This window comes from Denticeps clupeoides, chromosome 19 (genome assembly GCF_900700375.1).
Source record: "Denticeps clupeoides chromosome 19, fDenClu1.1, whole genome shotgun sequence".
In the NCBI taxonomy this organism is placed as follows: domain Eukaryota; kingdom Metazoa; phylum Chordata; class Actinopteri; order Clupeiformes; family Denticipitidae; genus Denticeps; species Denticeps clupeoides.
This window is the reverse complement of record NC_041725.1, coordinates 10,365,808-10,388,866: the sequence shown is the minus strand read 5'-3', so window position 1 is coordinate 10,388,866 and position 23,059 is coordinate 10,365,808. Positions and strand designations below refer to the sequence as shown.

Genomic DNA, 23,059 nt, shown 5'->3' with positions numbered 1-23,059 from the left:
ATCAATTTGAACTAATTCAAATAAGAACGCTGTCAAATTCATGATAATGTTAAGGTTGGTAATCAAGCAATACACATAACAGTCTCATACAAAATATGTCTTAACTCTGAGTTAAAAAAAAAAAGTGTGCTTATCTAATACACATATACATATCTATGCAGATAAAACTATGCATCAACCCAATATTTTTCTGCCAAGAAATATAATACAGTCTACTAAAGACAGCTCCTCTTGATGCATTACTTCTATCCAGTCAGTTGTGAAGCTACTGGATATTGTTATAATGCTGAACCAATAAGTGTTAGTCAAAATTGCAGCTTTTTTTTGCAAAGGGGTGTGGGATGATTCTCACTATGGATTGGGCACTAGCGAGAGGAATTCATCTGTTCGGCTATGGCACCAAGCTTGGATATTGATTTTTGTTGAAGCTGACAGAAAAATGATGAAGAACACAGGGAGTATAGACTTGTTTTTGACAGGGCCTTGAATCACCAATTTAGGATAACAGATTAAGCCAGCAAGTAATATCTGCACTTTATTCTCCAACGACAATCATCTTGATGTACAGTTGTTATGCAGTCATTACAGCCCTTGATTCATGTTATAGGACTATAAGCGGTAAATCAGTTGTCGGCAGTATTAAACGAAGCTGCGTGATAAAAATCTGGTGGCCCATCCAGTGATATTGGATCTCAGTCTTTATCCCCTTCCGCCACTGCAACAATCCCCTGCATAAACATCTCTTAACTCAGAGGGAGTCACTCTAATCACCAGACAATTTCCCTTGCATTGTACGCAGAGACGTGCCCAAGAAAAACAGAGCGGATTGTGTCGATCGTCATTGAGCGTGTCTGAACCTACGCCGAAAAGAAAACAAGGCGCTTCTCAAGGCACACGCCTGGCCTGCATGATACGCGGTGCAACAAGAATCTCATTTTGGATTTACATCTCACACATTGAAGCCATTCATTGTTATCCTAATCAAAGCATCCAATTGTCTGAGCGCAATACGAGAGGTCTCTGCTGGATTCCGCTAATTAGATATCATACTGAGCTGTAAAGTAAGACTTCAAAATTAGGGGTGGTGTGCAGACGGAGGGGCGAAATCCGAATGCTCGGCGTGATTGAGCCAGGATAAGCATGCAAAACGGCGCAATTAACATGTGCCACGCTATGTAAAGTGCATCGTGCTCATTTCTGATTAAAGCCGGGGAATTGATTGCGCAATGCTGGCCCGCCAAACGTATCCTCGAAAATGCAGGTCACTGCTGCACGGTAAAACTATCAAATAAAGCCCGGCACTCATTTACCGCGCTATATTGTTTAATTAACCCTGAAATCAACACATGAGCTTTTCGTGGTTTGCTCATAGCGGTTTTGATGCATCGGGTTTGGGGGGGGGTGGGGATGGGAGCTGGGGTCTTCTGGATGACACCTCAAAGTCTATTTCCTGGAAGACTTTCAGAGAAGGTGGGGAAAAAAAAGTGTAATATGGGGATTTCAGCGTCTGGCCAGCAAAGTTATTTATTTATATCACTTACCTCGCGGGGAATCTGGTGAGAAGCAGATGGTAGAAGAAACAAGGGTAACCGGTGCTGTTAACCTCAGATATCAGAGAGGGTTCCACTCGGGCTCAAAAGCCGCCTTCCGCCACATCTTCATTTTCTCACCGGGGAGAGAGAGAGATGCTCGCTCTCTTCCTCCCCGCATCCTGCACCCAGGCAGGGAATCGAGCCATGCTTGTTTACATGCTCAGCTTAAAACATCAAATATTAATCTTGGGACTCAGGGTTCATTACTGAGCCCTAGGATAGTCCGAGCCAGAGCCTTCGGGCGCGCTGAGGGAGATTAAATTAAGGTACCAGTGATCATTTATTATAATTACGCTCACCCGGTCTCTGTACTAAATCAAGAAAGGCGCGACAATAGGGCTTATCGTCTTTGATTTATTAATTTCATAATTAAGGTCGTGACCTGTTGGCTCTTCCCCTCACACTGAGTTTATCTCATTGTACCCGTTTTCTATTTCTCCCCGCATTCATTAATTTCTACCAGTATCATAGGATATTGCAGGAAGCTATTTTAAGCCGAGCCTCCTCAAGACGCACGCCTTTCATGTCTGCTGTGATATTGCGTTTGCTGTGACAAGAATCATCCCAAGAGGAGAGTCCTCAGATGCAAGAAAGACCTGCGCTGAAGAGTAATAACAACGCGGCTGTGACAGGAAATAATTCCCAATTAATCAGCCGACCGCAGGCTGCAGCAGCTCCTCTAATCTGCTGCTTTCTGATGAACATTTACGGGCCCTGTCATGTTCTCTAAACGTCTCATCGGCTTCATGTCAGATGTGACGACTGCATTCTGACACTCCGAGCAACACTCACTCAAGTTTAGTCTGCGAGATGAGCACTCGAAGTGATTCTTACATTTAATCAATGTTTAAACAGCGACGTGTTTGCTAATGGAAAAGTGAACAGATAAACAAAATTGGAATGTTTCTGGCTAAATATGGAGGTATTCGCTGCTTTGGGGTATTTGTGTGTTTTCATTAGGATCATGAGCCTCACATGCAACCTGCTTCATTTGGGATCACAATTCTTTTTCAAACAGTTTACAGTTGTGTATTTGGTTTCGAATTCAACATGAAATAAATGTAAAATTGTGTACAGAATGTGTACAGAATCTACAACAGAGTGAATTAAATAGATGTATTCATAGTTGGGGTCCTAGTGAACCGGAATTGATCTCTTCATCGATGGTAACTTGAAAGCACGTTGTAAGTCGCTCTGGATAAGGGCGTCTGCCAAATGCCGTAAATGTAAATGTAAATGTAAAATGAACTGTTTAGACAAACGACTGATGCAAAAAGATGGATTCTCAAAGAACAATCGCTTTGCTGCAAAGACTGTAATGTGCAGTACTGCAAGGTGCGCTATCAGGGGATTTTGTATTTGGAACAAATCTGGATTGTTACTCACAAAAATTGTGATGTTGAAAAGCCGACTGGAAGACGGCTTCTTTCAGGCTCTAGTAAGGTGATACAGATTATAGCGGCAATATATATAGTTTTTTGTTTTTACCAAATAATCATGTAATCAATAAACAGAACAAAACAAATTAACACAACCGCACAAGACCTGTCTGTGCTTCTATAGTCCTACACACACATGCACACACATGCATAGACACTGAAGATGCCGATGAAGTCAGACAACAGTGCATGACAGTTATTGCAGTGAGACACACACACACACACACATATAAATATATATTTAAAAATGTATTAAAAAGGTTATATGTAATATATGTTAAAATATTACCAGTCATGATTTGTCAAGGAAGCTCTGAGCTAGTTTGTTATTATCAATAATACATATTATACAGATTTTATTCAGCAGTAATTGATAATGAATATTCCATTACTGGCCTAATCCTAACATTCTTAATGCAGTTTCAAGTGAGAAGCGCATCAAGATTTTTAAAATATGAATAATTCCAAAGCACTAGTAATAAATTACGTCCACATTTTAACCCCTCATTCAGAACTGGACTTGTTAAATGTCGATTTCAAGCTGTTCTGCAGTGGAACCATGGGAGACCACCTGAGGTTACATTCTCTTCAGTCCTTAAACCATCAAAAAAATTGGGTGGGATCTCCTGCAAGAACCCTAGCGGAGTGTGGCTAGCAGGCACAGCTTTAAGGCCGGATGGTGCCAGGCGAAATGACAGTCAGTCGCGGTGACTCGTGTCACAGTCAATGACGAATGCACTGCGGTGTGGCCATCAACCATAAAGTGCAGGGGAACAATGGGTCTCCTTCCAGCTTGTATTTCCAGTCTAAGCAGCTCGCCATCACTCAAGTGGAGATTTAAAACTGGAATACATTACTCTTTCGGGCTGAGCTTGAAACATCTTCAGCTCAGCCATTGTACGACTTTGGATTAGCAACCTTAAACTAAGGTGATAGCAAGTAATTGCTTTGACTCAAGAGTGATTAACACAAACCCAAAAGGCTCCACCACGGTTTCCACAAATTGAGGCATTTCATCTCACAGCATGTGAACATCAAATTCTCTTTTTTTTTGTTCCCTCAGCTTGATAAATGACACAAGTTGACATTTCCCATGTGGATGCAGGCAACAGAAATTGTTTTCTTATTAAGGAGCTCATAAGGCTGCATCAAATGAAAGTGGACGTTTGATTATTTTTTTCCCCTTCACGCAGAATAAGAACAAAGTCTGAGATTTATTTCTGTTGTCCTGTTTATCTGTCCTACACTAAGCTCTCCACCGGTGAGAAGGAGTCCGCTGTTCCAAAAAATCTTCCCATGTTCGGAGTTTTGATGATGCTGGTCGAGAGGCTGTCTAAAGCACTGTTCAAAAATCTCTCATAAGAGATGAACAGAAAATGAAAAAGAGAAGTGATTGTCATTGTGAAACACTGCAGCACAGCACACGATGACACAACAAAATGCATCCTCTGCATTTAACCATCACCCATAGTGAGCAGTAGGCAGGCCACCACTTCCCCACAATTACAATTACACATTTAGGTTTATATAGAAAACCTGATGGCATGATATGATTCAAATCAGTGTTTCAAGTAGTGTTAGTAGGTAGGTTAAATATATGCACACTAGTTGTATGATCATATGCTTGCCTGTAGAAATTGGCTCTTTTGGTTTTAACAAGGAGTTTCTTCCACTCAACTTCTACATTGGTTAGCAGCCCAGTGCACTCTCTGAACATTCTTGAAGTTTATATAGCATGGTGGAGAATGCAGTTTTATCTCTACTTAATTAATTTCTGTTGTAAAGGTCTCCCAGGGAATAAATTCAAATTTTCTACATGTGTAATTATGAAAAATATCAACAAATGTGACTTAATCCTGAGAGGATCTCGTCCAAAAATGTAAGCAGTTTATCTTCCATTTGATTTTATTCATCTGTCCATCTGCAACACCACCTGCCCATCATTTTGAACATGGCACTGTAATTGTAGTCTCCAGCAAGGTACGTTGTGTGTCTAAAATTATTCATGACATACCTATTATTTTATGAGGCATGAGTGTTAATTTGATCCTGCATCCATCAACAAGTCTTGGAGCATCATACCGTTGAGTGGATCTAGGCTGTCTACCATGAATTTAATCTATAAATAAAAAGTAATTTTTTTTTTTTCAAAACAAGATTTTGAAGGATTTCTCCATGCACATATTCAGGTTTTTATCTTATCTTTAACTCCTCTGTTTGACTTGCCGATATTTCTTACTTCAGATTTGTATGAGGCTCACAAGGGCCTGGCAGAAGCCTTTCCAAAGATGTGGAGTCTTTTGTTCACTTGGAAGATGTCATCTTTCAACACCGACTCTCCCCTCTCTCTCTCAAGCACAATTCTATCTAATCTAATAATGATCACCATAACAAATCCAGCGCTGGCATATGTACAAACAATAAATATGATGAACAATAAGTAATGAACTTGCTGCTGCCGTCACTGCGTAGAGATGCTGTAATTTGCGTCATGTTGGGAAAAATACTACCACTCTCTTTATGAATAATATGCTCGTGAACAAGTTGAGAAGTTGGAAATAATGGAGTAATCAGTCATGAGCGCACTAATCGAGCCATACAATGAGATCATATGTCAAATTCGCAGGCCACCCTGTCAAATGTTGAAAACTATTTCTTTATAGCATCCTCATACGGTTTATACAGTAACAATGATTAACAGTGTGCTGTTTTTTAAATGAAGCGTAAGGCCAAATCTTCAAGAAAGCAAAACCAAATCCTGCACAGGGAAGCCAGTTGGTATGCGGTATGAGGGGGAAATAAATAAACAGGCAAGACTGACAGCTCATCGGACGTTTCATCGTCCGAGCATTCAGCCATCAGTGCGGTGTGAAAGGATAATAGAGAAAAGGCTGACATTTCTGGGACAGGTGGATAAGTGCAACCTGCAGAGAAGAGTGTCACACATGTTGGGCTGTTTAAAGGATTAGGGAGCCGCTCTTTAACCGAACTGTGGCGCCTTCCAGTGCAAAGCTGAGCACAAAAAGCATTTATGGAAATGTTATACGCTCTAAGGTCAACGAGTGCATGACGTGAGCAGTTCCACCTCAGATTACCAAAACAAGCAAATGCTTAAAACACTTTACATCCTTTTTTTCAGTCAGAAATATATGACACTGAATGTTTTATTCAAAAGGCAAATGTCAAGTTAAAACCCATAATAATCTTTTTGTCCCTGGACGCTGAATATGTTTCTGAATACATTTATGAATGCTGTCTAAATCACCACTTGCTATGGAATAACAGATTTTAGTTATTCGGATTTTAGATGGAAGATAGCAAAATAGACACAATACCACAGAGTAGAACCTGATGCATTCATTAACCAGTTCTCGCCACAAAGGTCAAAATTATTTCTGATTCATTACATTGACGAAATACATGACTTCTTGGAAACGGGGTCACAACGGGGCACTACTTGGAAACGGGGTCACAAAAGACACCACTCACTCAGGTATGTATCAACATATGCACACCTTCTGAAAAAAAGACACTCAGACACATAATCAAGACCATATGGACACACCACCTTTGACCAAGACCTAATCCAAAACCAATACCTTTTCAATACCTTTACATGGTCACCAACTTGAATATTGAAAAATTGATAATAGAACCTTGCAGCTGTTTGCATTATATTTTTGTTGCATTATAATAATCTGTATGCACAGTCCACTGTTGAGATGTTGACAACATTATATCTGTAAGTAGCTCCATATTTGATATTAAAACAATATTGCTCACTGTGTACTTATTTGACTTGCACATAGGAATTTCATTATAGTTGATATAGTTCATTGAACAAATATCAACACCATTTTGAATATTGAAGATTTGAAACAGTAGTTATTTGCATAATTTTAATCAAATGAAAGCACATTGATCAAGTTATATATTATATTATTATCAGTGCTATTATAACATCTGCCTCTTGGTGCATATTTAATATTACAATGCAATATTATCATAGGCATGTTCATCATATGAATGTTTGTCTTCTACATTGTAATTTCCTAAAATATGATAAATTCTGTGTTCTACTGCTAATGTTCTGTCCTGCATCTACACAAAGCTTTGCACACCGTTTTGTGCCATATGTTCTACTGTCATCATTTAAAAATTAAATGCTTGAGTACACCCAGTCTCAATACTTAACTGCCATCCCAATTTTATACCAGAGAAAAATATGCCCAGACTTTGTTTGCAGTAAGAACAGCAATCTACAATACATATCTACTCATAATCAAATTTCATAAGTTCAATACTTCCTAGTACCCAAAAACTGTCTAAATAACTACTAACCCTAACCCTTATGAAAAGTATTAAGTCTGGGTGTCTGTATAAAAAAAGTGACCATTAACCTCAAAGAAGGCTAAAATGCCTACAAGAGATGAGAAGAAGATGGCAACAAAATCAGCCAACCAAACCAACAAAAAGTAAAAACACTACCCCAAGTACACCAAAACCAAAAGGTGATCTGATGTTACTGGTGGCAATGAATAGAGCATCAACCTGATTCCTTTTGATTCCGATAACTTGTGGGGCAGTGAGTGAAATTTTCAAAGCTTCTGTGCTCCAGGGGAACCCACACCCTGTTTTTTGACCCTGGCAACCTCCTCAAACAAGCAGATAAATTCCCATGAACCTTTTCATGAATACATTTAATTGTTTGCATGTTTGCTGGTGCCCTAGTAGTCATGCCTATACATCAGAACCGAAGTCAGGGGTACCAGCCATGGCCACTTCAGATCAGAGTGATTGCAGAGTGGAGCTGTAAGTGGTCCGGCCTGATTAAAAACGAGAACGAACCAGCCCGGAGATGATGCTGCACTCTGATGAAGAGCAAAAAAGCACCAAAGGAAAATGTTACAGCGGATTTGGTTGACTTTGATGTGTTTAGCTACCTGTGCTTTTATAATAACGCCGCTTCCAAAGGGGAACTAAACAAACGAAATGAAACCCCAAACACTTCTGATATGCTCTGTACACAGACAAGGACCTTTACCGTAGACTGAGCGCCGCACACTTAAAATGTGCTGCTGCCTAATGATGTGTGTAATCTCAGTCAGCCCTGCTTGATTTATTTATTCATTTCTTAAAGTTCATTAACTTTAACCTCATCTTTATTTTTCGACTGTGTCGGGCAGGATATGAAAAATGAGAAACACCTTTGCTGAGACACCCATATTCCACTCGCCATTCAAGAAACAGACACACTCACACACACAGCCTGGCTTTTCATTTAGTGGGCTATTCTTCCTGCACAAAAGAACAAGGATCTCAGGCACTGCGCAAGAGTGCCTTTGGCCAAAGTGGAGAATAGAGACAGAGTGGCAGAGTAACACCACGGCCGTTCTCAGATTTCCAGATCTTAAGTTGTTTTAATTAACACATCCACTCCTGTCGTCGGCTGGCAGCAGTGGAGAATGTGGACTGGTTCTTAGCCCTCCGACTGGTGCCAATTGTTCCCTCTTACTGCACATTGATAAGTTAAGTGCGTGCAGAAAGTGGATGTGGGCAATGGCCCAGCACTGTGTTAACCAATCCAAGCCTTAAGTAATATAGACTACACTGTACACGTCACCATTTGCACATCATGAACATGTATAATAAACTAGACATGGTACAGTATAATATTATATACCGTACTATTGAAAAGGCCTGTATAATGACCAGAGTGTGTCCAAAGTTCCTAGTGTGATCCTGAACTGGCATTAAAAAGGCAGTAGTACTGTTTTGTAACAGCAGAATTCACAAGAACAGTGTAACTGCCTACTACTGCATTTGTTTCTTCTATTTTATCATTTTGATCAATAAAATGTTCAAGAGGCTCCAGGTATTTTTCACGTCCATTACTTTAAAAATCAACATCAATTACTGTTCCATCAATTATTGCTACATTAATAGTAATGTATTAATACATTATTATTAATCGTAATTCCCTGAGGTGCCACTGAGCAAAGAACCGTGCCCACACACTGCTGCCCGGGCGCCTTTGGCTGCCCACTACTCACCAAGTTAAAAGCAGAGGAAGAGGCGACATTTTACTGGTGATACGACAAAGCAATTGAGGCATGTTTAATACTTGCTCTCTCACTCACTTTCTATAATCGCTTAGTCCTACTCAGGGTCATGGCTGCCGGGAACCCAGAGAAAACCCGCACCAACACAGGGAAAGCATGCAAACCTTGCAAACCTAACCCTGGGGTGGCTGTTATCATATTATCTTTGTTATAACAATGTTAATTTATATATTGAAAAAAGTCTGACAGTAGTCAATGTCTGGTGCTTTAGGGTAAGCACTGCCATAACATTGAATCAAAATTTACAAAAGTAATCCAATGTAATTTGTTTCATTACTTTTATATAGTACAATACTATTACATTTTAAATAGGGTCATTTGTAATTGTAATGAATTACATTTCCAAAGTAATCTTTGAAAAATTGATAGGGACATCAGCACACATTACAAATGTGATATTTTCTGTTGCTAACATTCAGATGAGCAGGCCTTTAAGGACCAATCCATAGGCACTTAATTAGCTGCCAGTAAAATAATCCATATTTTTTAGCCTATCAACAGGAATTTAGATTCAAACAGCAGTGAACGTGTGTGTGTGTTACTCATTCTAAATTCCTGTCCCTGATCGATAAATGTCTTACTTTTGTACTTTATAGATACCTTGGCTTCTTGGCATTAATTTGAAGATACAAACACAGAGATACAGTTTGAAAATCCTACATTCACCCCCTTCACAGAGACCTATCTCTGAACAGAGCGATGGCGCAGTATCACAACTATCTGTTCCTGTTTGCCGCAGGTTGCCTTTCTGACAACTAAAGCATGGTGAGATTAGAGCCAGGCTTATCTCAGAAACCCTGTCAATTATTCACTCTTCCGACACAGAATCCGGAAGCCGACAGACAGAAATAAGGTGTGATCTTCATGTCAGCCTTTTTTTTTCACTTCGAACATGTCGCCTGCCACGGTATACATTTCCTAAAGACATGTGGTCTGGAGTGACCGGGTATGTGAACAAGAACACTGGGGAGATTAGGCTGTCAAAGATCATGCGTTGTTTAAGGTCATCCGGATTTCCTCCCACCGGCCTCACGCTAGGCTGCCTCTAGGGACAAATGGCAGCTGTTGCATGCAGGCTTCCAGTAAACTCCTATCGACTAGATCCGTTCCTAACCAATTCCTAATCAACAATTTACTGACTTTTACCACATATACAGGGGTACACAAGAACAGATCACTGTGTGCAGCAACTTTACGTTTATATATTAATATCAGCACATGCTGAAACAGTAAACCACGTGTGTGTGTGTGTGTGTGTGTGTGTGTGTGTGTGTGTGTGTGTATATATATATATATATATATATATATGTATATACACACACACACTTTTTTATTTTCTCCAAAAGACCTCCCATCGCTATCTGCATGAAAGGAGCTATATAAATAAAGTTGTATTGATACAATGCTTGCCTCCTAATTGACCTTTTCGCAGATCAGTTCGATTCGTTTGGAAGGCGCAGTGTCACTGTTGTAACATTTACAGTGTCTTGCTATGGGGAACAATATTCCTAAGTGGGGTTTGAACCTGTGATTTTGGTGTTTTCTGGTCCATAGGCAAGTGTTTAACCCAACAGTGCTGCTGCCACCATACCACATATCCTTTCTTGCATGTGTTCCTTGATGTTACGTTAGTATACATCTGCAAATGGTTCTTCAACATAAAAGTGCACACAAATCCACACAAACACACACACCCACATACACACACAGAGGCATGTTATTACATGCTTTGCTGGACAAATCCATTCTTGCTGAATGTATTTAACACAGCAAAGGAATGTGTGAATTTGTGTTTCCATGCAGAGGGATTACTCTCCCTAATCCCCCCCACGTGTGAGCTGTCGACATCACGGTTTTTCCCAAAATAAAAGCCCCCCCCAAACAAAGTGACTCAGCAGTTCAAAGTCGGCGCTCATGTTCCTGCATAACGAACCCCAAATTCTGTTAGGACTCAGTGGGAGTCCTGATTATTACACCCCCACAGGCCTGTCCTGCCCCCCGCCAAAGGCAGCTGAACTTTTCCCAACGTGAAAATTCAATTCCCTGCCAAACTTTGATCCTGTTACAACGTTTCCACATGCAGGTGAGGGGATTTTTTTGGACAGGCCGTTCGAAGTAAAATGCATTTAAAGTCGGCGTTATGTAAGCAGTGAGGGGGAAAAGGGGGCTCCCCGCAGCGTGAGGTTAAAGACAAGCGGTGTGGGCTGCTCTCGAATCAGTGCACACTCTAACACAGCCATTTTTTTTTCCGTGCTCTGTGGCCGCTGCAAATCTTATTGTTTTGTTTCCCTGAGCCCTGCAGTGGGAGCGAGTGAATGCACCAGAGAGAACGAGAGAGAGAGAGAGATAGAGAAAGATATCAAAGCGAAGCCATCCTCTCACACTCCCCTTATTACTTACCTGCTCTATCGCTAAAGCCCCACACCTGGGGGGGATCGGCACCAGGCGGCCCGCGGGTGATGGGGGTCAGGAGGAAGACACTAACCTGTCGGAAGCTCCCGGCGGAGTGTGTCTGGAACGATTCCAGCGCCCGTCTGCACCGAGCAGCAGGCAGTGATTGAAGCCGCGATTTGGGGCTCTGGTTCTGGTAACCGAGGAAGCGGGCGGCTAACAGCTTCACTTTCAGGACGGGTCACGGCGAGAGGAGCCCGGCGCTCATTCCCACCCGGCAGGGTTGCGTGACTTCTTCCACCCAGGAAGAAATCTTCCCGGGTGATCATTTGGTCTACGCCTCGACCCAATATTAAAAGTGGTCCTCTGCCGTGATGGGGGAAAGCATTTCTTATAAAAATCAGAAGCGTATTATAAAGAGCTGCCCTCAAATCCAAGGGATTATTCTGATTGCACGGTTTAGTTAAACAGGATATGATGCAACAGACCTCCTTCTTATAATTTACTGTAACAGAGCAAAAATGATTAAGTTCTAAGTAATTCGGCAGGGGTGTTTATGTCACCAGGCGTGTATTACATGAGGTTAAGAAGCCATTTGATATTCATGAGCATGATAAGAAGCTTATTGCCCACGAGCCACAAATTGCATAACACAAGAGCACCGGGTTCATTAGCATCATCTTACTGGGTCACGATAACCGCAGTTTCTAATTCTGATAATCACCTGTTAGATTAATGGGGAAGGGGGTGGGGGGTTGTTGGCGCTGTCGCGGTGTACTGAGCTGGAGGTTCACCGTGAGCATTGGCACAAATGAAAGCACAAGGCTTTTTTTTTTTTTTCCTGGACCTGTTTATTCGGACTAATTCGAATCGACGCAGTTAACCCTAATGTTTCTAGTGTGAGTGAACATGGAGGACGGAGGACCTGATGCTGCTAACAGTCGCAGCGCTATGGGCAACCATGTCTCTTGGAGGGAGAAAAAAATGATATATTCCTTGAAATGCAATGGCTTCTTTCACAATAATAGGACTTTGGTGTTCAGTGCTGTTGTTTTTAAGCACTTGTTCCCTTGAGACAGACACAGGAATTATATATTTTTGTTAACACCCACGATCTAGTTTTAAATGAGAAAAAAAAAAATCATTTGCCATGTGAAAAGGATTTGGAGAAAATTACACGCAGGGAGGGGTGGTACAAAAAGGGAACATTGGGATGTTAAGCCGTGCTGAATGATTTGAGAGAAAGCAGAGGCTATCACAAAGGCAGGTCAACGTGAGTCACGGACCCGAGGAGGCGATGAATTAATATCCATAAAAGTGCCTTCTCATGATATCAGCAGGATGCAGAAATTGCCACGAACCCCATATTGGGGCTCTTCTGCCTGACTTTAGCTCCTCATTACGGCACTCCCCATAAGCCCTGATCTTTACTGGGGTGTGAGCGTGTTAGACATTCTGCAATATAAAAGATCAGAGAGAAAGCGCCCTTTATTGTGGCCCAGTTGGATTAGGCCCTTACGCTGTCACATAAAATCAGGAGGGGCCGTGCTGAAAGCCACTTCATCCCCGCGGCTCCGGCACACCATCCCCGGCATCGACTGGATTCCACCACAGGGCACACTTATCTGTTCCCGGTCCAGAAGCAGCAGCCCCTTCCGTCCTGATAAGGGTGACTGCATGAACGCATGCAGTCACACAAAGACTTACATTAGCACTCACTGGGCATTTAGTCGGTTTATTTTTAACCCCTTCACGGTCCACAAATCAGGACCATAGACAGCTCCTCTTTTTTTGTGCATTAAATGCATTTTATTAATAATTTACATTGTCTAGACCAAAGACATGTTAAAATCTTGACACTTATAATTTGTCATTAAAAATATGAGCATTTTCAAAGAGAAAATTGCAAATTTCATGCTATTATTAGGCAACTGAACAAATTTCCAGAATACTAAGGGCAAAATTTTTAAACTGGAGTTTGCTAAATGTTTTCTACAGGTAAGGTGTCCTGTACTCCCATAAATAATAAAACCTAGAAAATGCCAATTGCCTATGAACCAGACGAGGATCCAGATGATCGACAGCTCTCGCACAGGCTACTTCCTCATTCTGGATGATCTAATGCATCACATGACAAATCATCATTAAAAACCATGTTTCATTCTTGTTTCATCCATTTATTTATGGAAATCTGGATGACAACTGACCTTACAAGACTGAGCAAGCTCAATTCTGAGCAAGCTTGTAGCACTCTGCCATTGAAATTTTACTTTCAATCTAACCCATTTTCTGGTTATTTTTGTATTTTGTAAAACAATAAAGAACTGGATCAATTATGCCCTTGATGGTTGATGGTGTGGCTCTAAAATATCCAGAAAAGTGGTGGTCTTTTTTTCTTCGGAAGTGATATAAATAACCCAACAGAACTGGCCTCAATGAGCCCCCGTGCCTCATCTTTCAGTAAATCTACTCCTAATCTCAGATTTGTCCCAAATCCTCAATTTCCCTCTGTTCCTAGGTGTCGGCAGCCGGCAGAGTCTAGTGCTGTTCTCTGGAACGCCAGCAATTTTCAAAGAACCAATATCATTTATCCCATGCTGCCCGGCCTCCGTGTGACCGGATGAAGGTAATTAAAGCTGATTAGTCCTTAAACCTCCGTCAACAAAAACTCCACATTACTTGTCCAACTCGAGCCACGTGGGATTAAAGACACCCCAGGACGTACTAATGAGGTACTGGCCTTGGCAAATATTATTTTCTCATTAAATGAGATACGGAGAAATGTCATTTGGTGGACTGCTGGCATGCTGTAAAGTGATGAAGCTGGATCAGCGCGTATTCACATCGCTTTACAAAACTGCAATCTGGGCCGGGAGATTGGATAGAGTCCGGATCTCAATTAAGAGAAAAGCGTTTATCTTCCCCTCCTTTTTTTTCCAGCAGGGTGATGAAGTATCTTGTTCAGGGCTCATTCAAACCACCCTGTCCTTCATGACATTGCACTGCTGAAGAGGGGTACAATTTAATCTGGAGTATCCAAAATGAATATCTTTTACACATTTTCTCCGCGGCATTGTAACCGAGTGCAAGCCAAATGAGAGAACAGAACGCCGGCGGCTACTTCGACACAATGCGCATAAAAGGAGCACAATAAATGGAGAGGCAAGGAAAAAAAGGAGTAAAAACGAATTAGACTGTATCAGTCTGGGAGAGTGAAGGCAATGCAAAATGCAGACAAAGGAGACAAGCAGATTAATAGCAAATTATCCTCAGCTAAAAGACGAGACAAAAATGCAGCAAGAATGTTTGCCTACTGTCTGGGAGCAGTAAAAATGTTCATTGTTTGGTGACAGCGTTCAGGCTGTGGTGAGCCCTGGGATATTTGATTTGGGTATGAACAGAGATTTAATGCACCCCCCCGTTAATTGTAAAACATTCAGTGTACGTTTGGGAATGTAAAAGCCTAGTAAAACACTACTGAATGCACGGTAAGATGAATAGGAACTGTGGTGTGAAAGGTAATCAGGCTAATCTAACTAACCGTAGATGCTTAAAGGTGCTCACATTTTTTCATTTGATAAAGTTTATGATGAAGATTATAATCAAGGTAAAATGACGATTGTCTACTCTTGTCTACTATTTCCGTGATGTGGAAGACGCGGACGGAATAGCAAATTCCAACCAATAAAACGGAATCCGCTATTTTTCCCCATCTACTCCATAATCATAAAGTTTTTAGGTGAAGAGGTAAATTTCATAGGGCCCTACAATTGTACTGTATTAGTTTTGACACACCTTTCTTGTCTGCTGCACCCATTCCCCTCCTTAAAAGCTCAAACTCGCTCGTTGCCAGTCAGTGGCAAATTCAGTCCAGATCGAGCCAAGATGAAAGAGCGAGAGCCTTTGGTGTCCAAGAAAGGCAAAACCAAGTCAGCAATTTGGAAACACTTTGGTTTAAAGGAGTTTACTGTGGTACAACAACAAACAAAGCTAAATTCCTGTATCTATAACATCTATACCTATGATAAAAAAAACTCCCATTATGATTTTTGCTATATTCTCTACAGATGTTTTTAGATCATTTGCAACCTGTTCCACACCTATAACACACACTAAATATATTTTCATCCAACCATCTATTTCTAGGTGCTTATCAAAGCCAGGGTCAGCTGAAGCCAATCCCAGCAATCACTAGACACAAACCCTACAGAGAATACCTGTCACAGGGTGAGTACACACACACGCTCATTCACACCAAATCTGTATTCTCCGCAACACACAGGATGAACAGGTAGCCTATGCACAAAACAAATCTTCCTGTAGATGCCGTAGATGAGAGACCGAAGAACGAAAGGTCAAAAGGTTATTCTGCTTCATTAAATTATGCTTACATACAACAACAATATACAGATGGGGAAGATGTTTAAAGACCTAAAAAGGACCTATATGGATGCACTGCATGTTGGTAGAAACACAACCACCGGGGCACTAGGAAGTGGGCAATGGAGTAACTGACAGAATAAAAGATTGCATCATTTTTATATTCTGAAAACCCATGAGATGGACTGGCACCCCAGGGTGTGTTCGTGTATGCGTCCATGGCTTGATGGATGGATGGAAGGATAGACAGATAGATGGAGGGATAATTGCCTCTAAGAATAATAAACAGAGTAGTAGAGCTATAATAGTACCCAAGAAGGACTAGTAATAAAACAGCAGCAGTGGTTGAGTTAAATTGTTGTATTATTTTTGGAACTGCTCACATAATAGGATGTGTTGTTCAAGAAGCTTGAACACAGATTTCATCCCCCTTTGCGCTAAAGACCAAATTCAGATGATTAAAATAGCAACACAAAATGGAAATATGGAAATCCTGAATGTTTCTAATGCCACCATTAGCGTCCAGGAAATCACAATCTCAGTGTTTGCTTAATTACAATTACTGACTCTGGGGCTCAGCTTAAAACACCCTCTCTCACAGAGCGCAATCAAATCACTGCAGTGCTAAATGGAGACAACTAGTCACACCAACATAAAAACACTACCATTTCTTAAAGATAAAGATATTTAGGACTTTGAATAACATTGTTTCAGATCAGAAATATTCTTGAAACAGACAACCAGCAATACGCTGCATTAAGTCATCTTCCACAATGCAGAGGCTCATGTGTAATTACATAAATTAACTTGTCATATGGCTCCTGAGGGATATTTCTCGTCCTACACAGTGTCTTAAAGACCACTGGGCTCCCGCATTTCAAAATGAAGTTAAACAACGTGATTAGCCTCTGGCCATAGGAGGGTGGCCATGGGAAGATTCTCTTCAACACCCGTGGTTTGTGTCCACAGCTAAACAGAAGAAGTTCCAATTTAACCGTGACTCAAAGCAACTCTGATGGATTGTGCAAATGGAAATAAATTACTGCTGAGAGCTACACAGCCAGCCATTAAATGGCACCAGTCCAAGTGATGATGGGGGTACGTTTAACGCAAGCGCAATAAATGTATAGCTTGCATCTGGTCACATTTAATGGTCATAAAAGTATGGTAGAAAGTCAGTTCTACAGGTTGTGATAAATCAATAAATGAAAATATGCTGTTTTTCCTTTTAGTATAACTGCAATAGCAACAACTCTCATTTCCCTTTTTTACATGTACACATACATACCCACTGTTCAATGTGAACTTTGTCTATTTGTAAGTTTGAAACTGCTTGAGACTGTGCGTTTTCCTCTGGGATTCACCCATCCATCTCTATAACAAGATATCTAGGTGGACTCTCCAAACGTTTGGCAATATATGTAGCATTTGAGAACTCATTTGTTTCATTTATTCATTCCGTCTATTAAAGGGGTTTTGGAATTTTAGTTATTATGGTTAAAAGTGGAACAAATTAACTAGAGCAATATAAAACAATGTAATAAGACTATAAAGAAATAGTGCCCTCTGCTGCTTTGCCTCTTGTGTGCTTTTTGCACGGCTCAGGTTCTGATTACGCACAAGAATAATTGGCCTCGCCACTGGACAATTTGGATGTTTGATATCTAGTTTGAGTCAGAGGCAGATAATTAAGGGGCAGTCTTGGAATAAATTCACCAAACACAGTGTGAGTATATTCCCTGTGCTGACCGATAGATAATTTGTGCCCAAAACCATTTCCAGGTTGCAAATAGTGCATCGCCTACCGGTCTTAACCATTCACTGGTGAAGATTGGCTTGATATTTGCGTAAATCTATAAACTATACTAGAGCTTATCATATCTTATCTGCATTTATGTTTTCATATAATTATAATGCATATATAATACAAAAGAAATCTAAATTTCTCAGTTAAATAACCCTCCACCAGTCCATGCAAATATATTCCAGATGACCCAGAAGTGGCCCTCCAGACATTGTTGTCCATGCCCATTTTACACGTCTCCGATCTTACAGTAGAACTCCCTGAGGTCCCATTATTTTGTCTACATGAGACGTGTCACTGCTTCCCTCCACACTGGTCCCTCAGAATGGCCCTATATTTTTGCCAAAGTTTCCCCCTGGGCTAGACTTCAGTGCAAATTTGTCACTTTCAATTAGGTCTTGTCCCAAGCCTGTTGGCCTATGTCAATAACCTTTATGTTGCGGACTAAATGTGTTGTTAAACTGTCAACATTCAAATTTTTTTTACTAGATTCACATTAATGAATGACCCTTCGATTTCAATAATGGATGCCAAAATTTGTATTATTGCAGAAAAGTAAAAAAATCTGTAAAATAAACAGGGTATGAAGGAATTATCATTTACTCATGTAGTAGTAGCAGTATTTGTGTGTATGTGTGCGTGCGTGTGCAGGTTTCAACATTCATATAAATTTGAGCTTTTAGCCTTAATAATGGTGCATTCGTACATAAAAATAATGTACACTAGAAATTAATAAACAAACCATTTATCAGATTTTATTTTGATGAAGTTCACAAATTCACATTTTTCAGTAGACCAGAAACACAATGTTTAAAACAATGGGTGCATTGCTGAAATCTAAATGCAATGGTGAACCACTTGATCTGGTGTCTGGCTTGTTCCTTCCACTCAAGTTTAGAAGTTGGCCAGAGCATAAAAATAGAGCCGAGCGCTATCTAGCTGCAGGCCTCTCTGAAATTGGGCTTCAGCATGCAAAAACTCAAGAGAACAAAAGTGTTTATAACTAGAAAAAATGAGTAAAAATATATATTTTTAGCCAGCTCCTAGTTAAATGCAAATGCTTATGGGAAGAAAGAACAATTAACAATTTGCTAACTACAGATGCAACATCAGCCACATTTAATATACAGCAAATTAAGAACAATGAAGATGATGACCTCTGCTGCCTCGTATTGTTCCAGTGCAATTCAGCATTACATACTGCGTGCCGCAGGAACAGTCTTCCCCCAAGAGACACTGATGTAAAATTCAGCCTTTTTAAATCAACATGTATGTTAATACCAGGAAACCAACAACCATAGAACTAACGATAATTTTTAAAGGTCCCCATCAAGAAAATTTCACTTTGTAAGATTACTTCACATAAATATGAGTTCTCCTAGCCTGTCTATGGTCCTGCAGTGGTTAGAAATGCCAATAGGTGTAAAGAGGGCTTTGGCCATTCTGCTTCACCATTCAGAGAGCAGCAGCTTGGACAGTTGGATCTGGAATTTGTCCCCTTATGTCATCATAAGGGGAAAGGTTACCTCATATTTCTCATGCTTTGTCCGCCCAGAGAATTTCCCCACCCCTCCCCTAAAAAAGTAACTCCCCTGACTGTCACGGCTTGAAAACATGTGAATCATTGCAGTTGCTCTGTGATTGGATGTAAAAATTAGCACAATTTTTTTTTTAGTTCCATCGAATGAGACTCAGAGGGTTAATTTTTTCTGGAAAATGGCAACATGACTTCTTGTTTGTGCAAAACAGGGAGTCTTGATGATATCATTTCCGTGAATGTCTGCGCACTTCTATAGGCTGCTCTCCTCCTCGTCCCGCCTCTCTCCTCCTCATTAGCATTTAGAGCTACAGACACCGATACGGTGCGTCCTGGAGAAATCTGGCAAAAAGTGGCTGTAATTCTGCACCAAGACTGAATTGATATATTATTAGTGGTCCACTAAGAACTTTATAAAAGTAAAAAAGAAAACATTCATAATCGGAGACCTGTAAACATGACAAGAAAGATGCAATCCAATTAAAGAGTTAAAAAATGTCTTAGGTGCTGAATATGCATAGGATATATATGGGTGGGATGAAGACTGTTAGATTTTCCAGGATTTTGCATTGTGACAATGTTGGTGAACACAGTCCATCCAAAATGTCCCATAGGTGCTCAGCAGGGTTAGGATCTGTTCAACAGAATGCTTTGCCTTATTTTCCTTTAATATTTCAGCAGTGGATGTGCTGCTCCCATCAGCAGATAAACATGTCATTATGGAATTAAAGTGATCAGTCATAATCTCAGTGTATTGATTTCCATTGACCTTTCCCTTTAAGGGGACAAGAGGGTCCAACAATGTTTGCCAGATGCCCCATTCAAAAACTCATATCTTTCCTTTAATTTTTCACCTGTCTGAACACCTCCCCTTAATTGATGACAACACAATTACCCAAGCAATGGAACTAATAGTGCTGCACATTTCTGTGTGCAGAAGAAGTGGTGTCAGCACTAAACTCCATGACAAGTACCAGCTACTGGGTGTGTATCAGGCTAATTATGACAGCATAACAACAGCAAAATGACAAAATTCCAAACTTCTCCTGTAGTGACACAGTATCACAAACCAATAAAATGCTGCAGATTTCTCTGCCTGCATGATTTTATTGATACTCTGATGCACATACAAGCACCAAGCCCTGCCTGTGGCTAAAGTATTACTCGATTTTTATATCTGGATGGGGAAAAGGGCCACTCTGTCTTTTTATGGCTCCCATTGGCAGAATGATGTAGACGGTAAAGTCCTTTTTTCATTATTTTTTATTCTTTACCTGTGGCCCATTCTCTCCCAGACCTGTTCCCTGTGAGCCTGTCCTGATATACAGCACTGCAATGATTTGATTATACTTTTTATATTATGTATTAATAAAAATGCAATGCACCTTCATGCCTCTGTAGGGCTTCGCCGTAAGACGCTTCAAAAGTGACACAGTGCAAAACACAACAAAATGTGTCCTCTGCGTTTCCCCCTCCGCTCGTTGTGAACAGTGCGTTCGAACCCGCAACCTTCCACTCACGGGTTAAACCGCCCCTGGGTGGACGCAGAGCACCAACCTTTTGTTTGACATTTGATTTCGCTTAACTAAATGAGTTGAAATCCATGCTCATAAAGGCCTGTGACACAAAGGCCAGTTGCAGACGTCTTCAAAGTTGATCTCCCTACTTGCTGAAGACCTGCAGCGCACGCAGACCGCTGCGTTTGAATCAGGCTCTGACCCACTTGCCGGCTATGTGAGGTTGCTTAGTAACTAAGGTCACAGTCAGCGTTCGGTTCGTAGCAGCTAATATCATAACAGAGAGTCAGCCTTACATCCTCAGAGGGGCCTGACCACGTGCTCTTGTTTGGGCTACTGGAGGCCGTAGCGCCGGAACAGGACGAGACCTTTCCACCACAGGGCTGAAGAATAAAAGGCGCTGAAAGCCTAATCAAGCATCCCGTGGCAGATTAATATGCATACGGGCGATGTTCTGCACTGGCTGACATTTAAATGGCGTTGAGATGGCTCGTAGAAAATGGCCTTGTTTTGCCGGTTCACATGAAGTCGCTGAAGAGTTCTAATTTAATTGACATTCCAATATTGAGATTCAAAGGCCACTGGGGAACCAGGAGCTGGAACCGGGAGGTTTCAGTCTCCACAAACGTAAAATCTGGAGGGACGTATTACTGGCTGCCACACCCTTCTCTGTTGACTGACATGTTTTCAACTTTCACCAACAATTACAATCAAATCTTTACATAATTTACAACCCGATTATGAACCTAAAGGCAGGCGGAGCAGCGGTTTTGTATCGATGAGGAATTATCAATGTATTGATAATCTATAAATAAAGAAAAGTTTGTATTCAATAAGCAGCAATAATCGTACGATTCAGGCGACTCAAGATATTCAGTCAAGTGACAATAGGAGTATTTATATTCCTTTTATATTTAGTCCAGCCTTATCTGGTAAATATTAAAATATCAAACTTCAAAAAAGCAAGAAAGGATCTGCTAAATCCTGAACTATATTTTTTAATAAGGGGAATATGAGGGAGGACTGAGCAAGAAATAATAATAATACAAATTCCAAAGAAAAGTTTGAGCACAACATTTTACGCACGGTTGCGTGGCAACAAGCCCCCCCCTCCAAGAAAAGAAAAGTAATTTAAGACACCAAATTAAGCGAAATTGAGAAAAGCGAAATGGATCCCGTCGGCGTCCCGACTTTCCTGAATGAAAAGACCTTTGGGACGCCACGCTGCATCCCGACGCTCCGCCAGGCTTCCCACTGCACTTCTGCTGAACTCAGCCCCACTTGCCCCCATTACAAAAAACACTAATAAACATGAGCCATCTGCACCGTAGTGGCGCCCGTCGTTCTGCTCCATTCACGGCTTTGAATGCGCCTGTTACAACGTTCGTTCCGTCGTCATTGTCGTTCTTAGTTAACCGCGGCGTCGGTGAAGGGGGTGGATTAGCTCAACCTGCTAACTAACCCACGGAAAGTGGCAAGTTTGTGGGCGCCACGTATTGTTCCACCGAGTCTGGCGTGTGGAAGTGGTGCTGGACAAAAACGGCAATGACGATAATAACAAAAATAAAAAACCTGAGATGCGCGGCGGCGGCGTGAAGAGAAGAATTCGCTCGGCTCTCGCCGGGGGCGGCGGTGAGGAGAAAGTCCGGTACTCACTCGGGTGCGGGGGTACGGGGGAGGGTGCAGCCTCGCTCGCCGGCACCGTCGCGTCGCTCTCTAAGTCCCGTTCACGGCCGAGTGTCGCCCGGGAACTTGGGAGGCTCGGCGGACTCCCGGACGCCCTTCTCCCCCGCTCTCACACGGCACGACGCGGCGTGCCCGACATCCTCCGGTCGCTCGCTCGCATCCTCCGGTCGCACGGGTGAAGCCGCCACCGTCCACCTGCGCCTGGCCGCTACAGGACGACACCTTTCTTTTCTTTTTAAATGTATATCTATATATCTATATACATACAATTTGGTGAATAGTTTTACTGTTGTTGTTGCAGACGGTCCGCTCCGCTCCCGACGACTCGCAGTACAGTAGCGGCGTCTCCGCGTAAACCCTCACACTCGCGTGCGGGCGGGCGCGCGCGCGCCCGTGTCTGTGCGCGAGAGTGTGCGCGTGCACGGCTCGTGTGCGCCTGTATGTGTCTATGCACGTGCAAAAACTATCTATCTATCTATCTATCTATCTATCTATCTATCTATCGATCGATCGTCCCTCCAGGAATTGTTTTCATGCCTGATATCCCAGACACGTTTTTAAAAAAAACCCTGAAAAGGATTCGAGGCCACT

The 23,059-nt window shown here is 41.5% G+C and overlaps 1 protein-coding gene across 5 annotated transcripts in view; it reads right to left on the bottom strand.

The window, feature by feature from the left end:
- Positions 1 to 22,827, bottom strand: part of cntn5 (contactin 5) — a 152,958-nt gene extending 130,131 nt beyond the window's left edge. Inside the window, exons 1-2 of one of the 5 annotated variants that reach the window (XM_028962211.1) lie at positions 22,756 to 22,827; positions 22,439 to 22,690 (exon numbers count right to left, since the gene is read on the bottom strand). The gene's annotated coding sequence lies outside the window, so the exon portion shown is untranslated. Of the gene's footprint in view, positions 1 to 11,638; positions 11,911 to 22,438 lie in introns of those variants that run through there. The other 4 variants (XM_028962209.1, XM_028962213.1, XM_028962210.1 and 1 more) reach the window with 4 other exon arrangements.
- Positions 22,828 to 23,059: the final 232 nt, after the last annotated feature.